Source organism: Danio rerio, chromosome 1, assembly GCF_049306965.1.
Source record: "Danio rerio strain Tuebingen ecotype United States chromosome 1, GRCz12tu, whole genome shotgun sequence".
NCBI classification, from domain to species: domain Eukaryota; kingdom Metazoa; phylum Chordata; class Actinopteri; order Cypriniformes; family Danionidae; genus Danio; species Danio rerio.
Genome location: NC_133176.1, coordinates 7,154,233 through 7,161,599, shown reverse-complemented (window position 1 = coordinate 7,161,599; position 7,367 = coordinate 7,154,233).

Here is a 7,367-nt window from a genome sequence, read left to right as displayed (position 1 = left end):
AAAACTATGGTGTGATATAAACTTGAGCGCGTGTAGTGTGTGTGTGCACGCTGTAAGGGTGGGTCTCCTGCAGGATAGGTAGATTAAAGGATACATGCATAAATTACAGTGTGATGGGGGAGCGGTGGGTGGGCTGAGATGCTCTGAAATGAACTGTGCATATTTTTAGAGGAAAGACAGGCTTCAGTCGACGCTCCGCTGTGTCTCGCCACTTGTGGAAGACAAATTATCGTGCGCTGTTCGTAAACTCTCTTAGAGGAGTTCTCATGCATAATAAACCATGCTGTTATTTATGGCAGCACAGAGGTGTATTTTATGCTCCCTCATGCTTGTGTGAGTGTTATGGACATTTAGACATCATAGCCTTATCTCTCTGTGTACAAAAAAGAGCTTAGAAGGAAATTTATAGGGGTGAACGTGTTCACGAAGGAGAGTTTGTAAACTATTGTGACTTTTGGCACTTATAAAGCTTCTTACATAGGAAGACGTGTTAGTGTTTAGTTTATACTGTTGTTATTATATTAGACTATCATTTAAGTCAAGTTTTCTACTATTCAAGTCAAGCTTTCTACTATTGTGGTAGTAGTAGTAGCAGTAGACGTTGTTGTATTAGTTGTAGCAAACGCTATAGTAGTATCAGTAGTGGTAGTCATTGTTGTAGTAGTATCAGTATTAGTAGACATTGTAGTCGTGGTTGTGGCTGTAGTAGAAGCAGTAGTAGTTGTAATATAAGTAACTTTCCGTAGTAGTAGTTGGTGTAGCACTTGTGATTTGTTATTATTGTCAGTTATCATTACTGTTGTCCTTTCTTTCTTTTTACTTTCATTTTTCCTATCATACATTAATAAGCATTGTTACTCCCTACCTCTGACTGGTTTCTTTCTATATGTTTTACTTATATCTGTGATACTTGCTTCATTTATTGACTGTTATTGTTCCTTATGTATGTACTCTGACCTGTCCACCAAGTTACCTTTACATGCATACACACACACACACACACACACACATGCACACTCACACACATACCAGTACCTGACTATATTGTTGTTGTTTTTGTTTTGTTTTTTGTTTTGTTGCTTTGTATTTGTTATTTGTTGATGTTTTCTTGTATTTGTATGATTTTTGCATTTTCTAATTAAAAAAAAAAAGTCAAGTCAAGTCAAGTTTTCAATGCTTTTGTGATTTTTATTTAATAATATGTATAGTATTTTTACTTTTATTGTTTCAGTTTTAGTCATTTTAGTATTTCAGCTTTATATCAGTGAGGGTCTTCATTCATGTCTCTCGTCTAATCTTCTTTTAAGTGATCCAACTGGCAGTCTTACTGACGCAAAGTGACCAGTTCACTTCGTTTATCTGACATTATTGTCTATGAAAGATCTCTTAAAAGGGGGCCTATTATGCAAAAAATCTATTTTATAAGGGGTTTAAACAAAGTTGTGTGGCTGCAGTGTGTGAATTTACACTCACCGGCCACTTTATTAGGTACACCTTACTAGTAGCGAGTTGGACCCCCTTTTGCTTTCAGAACTGCCTTAATCCTTCGTGGCATAGCTTCAACAAGGTACTGGAAATATTCCTCAGAGATTTTGGTCAGTGTTGACATGATAGCATCACGCAGTTGCTGCAGAAAGGTGCTCTATTGGACTGAGATCTGGTGACTGTGGAGGCCATTTGAGTACAGTAAACTTATTGTCATGTACAAGAAACTAGTCTGAGATGATTCGCACTTTATGCTAGGGTGTGTTATCCTGCTGGAAGTAGCCATTAGAAGATGGGTACACTGTGGTCATAAAGGAATGGACATGGTCAGCAACAATTCTCAGGTAAGCTGTGGCGATGCTCAGTTGGTACTTATGGCCCCAAAGTGTGCCAAAAAATATCCCCCACACCATTACACCCCCACCACCAGCCTGAATCATTGATATAAGGTAGGATGGATCCATGCCTTCATATTGTTGATGTCAAATTCTGACCCTACCATCCAAATGTCACAGCAGAAATCGAGAACAGACAACGTTTTTGCTAAAAATGTAGGCAAAAATCAGGAAAGGTCTTTTTTTTGTTTTGTTTTTTGATTGCTTTTGAAAACTGTAGGTTGGGTTTAGGGAAGCGGGTGGACGAGTCAATCGGTGCTTTTGAAAACACTATCGGTTGGGTTTAGTAGGGTGGGTCAGTCAACTAGTCATTCAGTCAGTCGACAACAGCCTCTGGTGGATTTACGTGAGAAAAGCAGGTGTAAAAGGCAATTGCGCAAGAAATTTGAGATCTGAAAATGTGTACACAGCGGCCTCTAGTAGATTCGCGAAAACAAAAACTGAAAAAAAGTACCTCTTGGCATGTATTTGGTGCTCTCCAGAAATGTATATAGCATTTTCTGAAACACTTCTCCTGAAGTTTTTATTTTTTCACAGAGATATCTTTAGTCCTGTTTCGAATCTGCCACTTTGCAGATACGTTTTTTAAACAAAGTCAACTAATTACTTTAAAAGCATCGGGTTTACTCACTTTTTAAAGGAAATTCAATTAAAAATGTTTTGTTTTCAATTGTAGTCCAGCAGAGAGAAAGTGGCTGTACTTTTTTGTTTTGCGCTTCTAATCTCCAATAAAGACTATACAGAGTCTTTCATTTGTATTCTTAATGTGACAGCAGCACCGCCAACCAGGCCTTTAGCACACATCTGTTCCTCATCACTTTTCAATTATCCCCGTGAAAGTGACCCAGTCCCATAGCTGTCAGCCCATCACATTCTCAGTTTGTGCCATTCGAATGAAAAACAAACCTATAGTACTTTATTTATAATGTTTTCTTACTTTTCCCATTCTTTATTGATTGATTAACATTTTCAGCGCGCTGTTGTTCAGCGACACTCCATTGAAAACGTGGAAATCCATCAAGCTGAAATGTCACATTTGTTTTTGTGTATCCCCAAATACCTCTCTTGGTTTTGTGAGAGTGATATGCTGAATGACCTTGCTCTTTCCTGAATACTAAAATGATAAATAAATGTATGTGAGTTAATGCTGCTGCTGTCTATAGAGGCTGTTTAACAGAAATCAAGGCTGAATTTCTCAATGAAGTGAAAAAGTAAAAGGTGGAATCGCTTGACATCGCTTTGAAAGTAATGAGATTAGCACTTGAGGAATAATTGCATCGTTATTATAAAAACAGTAGTCAGAAATTGATGATAAATTTCACAATTAGTTACACTACATGACATAAAGACCTAGAAAAAGGTGACTGAAATAGCCTTTTCTTGAAAATTGTATTGCAACAACCTTCATTTACACATTTTAAGCATGATATCTCAACAATATCTTAAATTTAGGTTAGATTTGCCATTAATTTTGAGTTTGAAATCATACTGATGAAAGAGATCAAAGTCCACACAAAAAAATTCTGATATTGTAGCTCTATACAACGATGGGGTTCAAGTTCAGCCAAGAACGACTCCAGAAACTGGGTAAGACAAAAACAGAAGCCAAAAAAATAAATAAATAAACAAGTAAATAACAGGGTGAGAATGTGGTAGAATCTAAAAAAACGTAGTAGAAATCAGGCCGGTCTTTTACTGGATTGCTTTTTAAAACTGTCTGTTGGATTTAGGGAAAAACATTGGGTCAGTCGATGTTTTTGAAAACACTATTGGTTGGGTGTAGGGAAGGAGGAGGGTGGGTCAGTCGATCTGTCAATCAGTCAGTAAGTTAGTCGACAGCAGCCTCTAGGGGATTAACGCGAGAACAGCAGGCATGAATGGCACCCGCGAGAGAAATTTAAGATCTGAAAAAGCGTACACAGCGACCTCTGGAGGATTTGCGAAAACAAAAACTTAAAAAAATTGATAAGTTCTGTGTTAAATCACCAGTTAAATCATTTAAAACAACAAAATTATTAATTATAAGGAAAGTTTATAATTTGACATTTCTAAGTTAGATCCACTGTTGGACGTTGTTATATGGCAACATATCATCATAAAGTACCTTAAAAATATTTTTTTCCAAATTTTTTATTCAATTTTTTCACAGCACTTCACGTTAAACTATTTTAGGAAAAGAAAAAACGGTGAAATATTTTTTATTAAATAGATTTATCGTATTGCGTACGGTAGAGGGTTAAATATATGAAGTCACCACTGTATTTATTTATTTATTTTTGTGTTCAATTTTTATACTGTAACAGAAAAAGCACCCTGACCTTGTCCGCTTAAAGTTAACTAACATTTGCATAAATGCATAAAAACTACTGAAATCCAGCAAAAACACGTCTAATAAATTGGCCTGCTTGGATCATCAGCACTAAAGCTGAATGTCAAACACGCTGCCGTGTTGCATGAAAATCTCTCCTTACACTCGACTACTGTAAATTCCTGGTGTGAAGGCCTACCCAAAAGCAGTTCTCGGTGAAGTATTTTCGGCATGGCATTGCTCTGCTGTGTCATTAAAAAACCTCTGTGTCTCTAGTTAGAGCGTTTGATTGTAGAGCAGCTTGGCTTGGGTGGGGTGGGTTCTGTTCTGCGGCCGGCGGTCCTGAAACATATGACATTTCAGCCTTGGTGCACAGGCCTTATTTAATCAGTGCCATGCAGTGGACTGAGAAACACACCTAAAATCCTTTAAAGTGTGTGGTCTGTACAAAAGACATGCATGTTGTGGCTTCTGTGTTGAACGTTACGATACTAAATGCTACACAGCAAGCTTTTTCAGAGTTAACACAGGCATTATTCTATCATGGATGATATATATTAGATTGTATATTGGAATTTCAGCTATACTGCATGTAAAATTAATTCAAGTTGTTCATAACTTTCAGTTCAGTCATCACACTGGAAAGATGTTAAGGTTATTAAAAGCACATTTCATACTGGAAAGTATTAATAGTTGTATTATTGTGTTGTATGTTCAGATTTTTTAACAGGTTCCGGATTTTCTGATTCACAAGTGTTTTTATTTATGGTTATGATTTGCATTATGAGACTTTGATCTCTGCTACTGTATGTCGAATTTGATGTTGAAAATTCAACTTTACAGTTTAACAGAGTGTCTTTTTTATTGATATTTTAGTTTGAAGTAATATATTGTTTAAGAAATGACATATTTAGAAATAAGTGCAGAAAATACGAGAAATGATACTGGCAGTTTATTACCAGGTTTTTTGTAATTTACAGCAATACTCCACAAAATATATCACTACAAACTATTAAAATGTTATATTCATTCATTCATTCATTTTCTTGTCGGCTTAGTCCCTTTTTTAATCCGGGGTCGCCACAGCAGAATGAACCGCCAACTTTTCCAGCACATTTTTATGCTGCGGATGCCCTTCCAGCCACAACCCATCTCTGGGAAACATCCACACACACATTCATACACACACTCTTAAAATACGGGCAATTTAGCCTACCCAATTCACCTGTACCAAGTCTTTGGACTGTGGGGGAAACCGGAGCACCCGGAGGAAACCCACGCGAACGCAGGGAGAACATGCAAACTCCACACAGAAATGCCAACTGAGCCGAGGCTCGAACCAGCGACCTTCTTGCTGTGAAGCGACAGCACTACCTACTGTGCCACTGCATCGCTTAGAATGCTATATATATATACATATATACATGGTAGAAATTTACCAGAAATTTAAATTTAAGGAAATTTCTCTAATTCAACCTGTTATTTTACGGTAAATTTTACTGTAATTTAGCAGCCGGCACCCCAGCTGCTAGAAATAAACTGTAAAATTAATAAAAAATTTAAATTAATAAAAAAATGTATTACAGTTTAGTTATTATTATTTATAATTACTGTTTCATCCATACATGTTCATTGTTAAATGTAAAGTTTATTCTGATTTATTATTTAATTTAGTTTTAGGGTTAATATGGTCATGGAAAACCTGTAAAAGTCAAGGAATTTTGACATGGCATTTTCCAGGCCTGGAAAAGTTTTGGAAAAACATAAAAACCCACAAGGCTTTGAAAAGTCATGGAAATTACATTTATATTAGTCATTTAGCCGACATTATTATCTAAAGCCACTTAAGCTGTGGTCACAGTAGAGCTTGTGCTTGCGAAATTCTGCCGTACGGCGCTGTGAAAAGGGGTGGTATTACACAATAGGATTAAACGTTAATAAAAGTGAGCGATTGCTCCTTATTTTAAATTTCTTATTTTAAATGATCTTCTATTGGTCTAACGCAATCACCTGATGCGATTTTGCAGGTAAGAGTTCACCAAGCCTGAACTTTCGAATGCAGTGAAATGCGAAACTTGTTGCACATGCTTGTGTTTCTGGTCTGATGCATTCGCATGCCTATAAATGAAAGTCTATGGAGCGAAAGGTGCAGTGGGATCGCGGCTTTACAATAAAGTAGTTTTACCTTCTATTACAATTTTAACAAACTATTAACATTATCAAAAATTTGTATACTGGAATGGAGGTTAATTGTTTTTACTTCTTTTCTTGGCCAAAAACATGGTTTCACATAATTAGTGCTGTGTAAGCATAATCTATTTTACACAGATGTAAAAATAAATTGAAACTTAAGAGCCTGTTGTGTGTTTTATGATATGCTGTAGTTATTTTTCTTATCATTTACCACATATACGTATACAGTACATGAAACATCAGGTCATGAAAATTGACTCAAAAGTCCTGGAAAAGTCATGGAATTTTTGTAGTAGAAATGTGTATGAACCCTGTAATTTTTAAAACTTGTATATTTATATAATTATTATTGTTGTTATACTATATATTATAATACTATACTACTATTTACTGTGTTTACTATTTTTTTAAATATACATTTGAAGTCAGAATTATTAGCCCCAATTTGATTTTTTTTTTCTTTTTTAAATATTTCCTAAATGATGTTTAACAGAGCAAGGAAATTTTCACAGTATGTCCGATAATATTTTTTCTTCTGCAGAAGGTCTTATTTGTTTTAATTCGGCTAGAATAAAAGCAGTTTTTATTTTTTTAAAAGCCATTTTAAGGTCAAAATTATTAGCCCCTTTAAGCAATTTTTTTACCGATAGTCTACAGAACAAACCATTATGTTTTGAAATGTGTTGAAAAAAATCGTCTCTCTGTTGAACAGAAATTGGGGGAAAAACAAACAGGGGATCTAATAGAAAGAAAGAAAGAAATGGAGATAGACTTTAATCATCACACTGGACTATATTGAGTCATTTTCTATACTATTACTATTTATTAAACAATACTGAGTCATTAACATTGCAAGTACACGTATTTTGAAGCATGTCATGCATGTATTTACACAGCATACATACAGCAGCATGCATACTATATAGTGCATAAAGGAGCATTAGTATTGCTGAACATAAGCGCTGTGCATGAGTAATGTAAAAGAA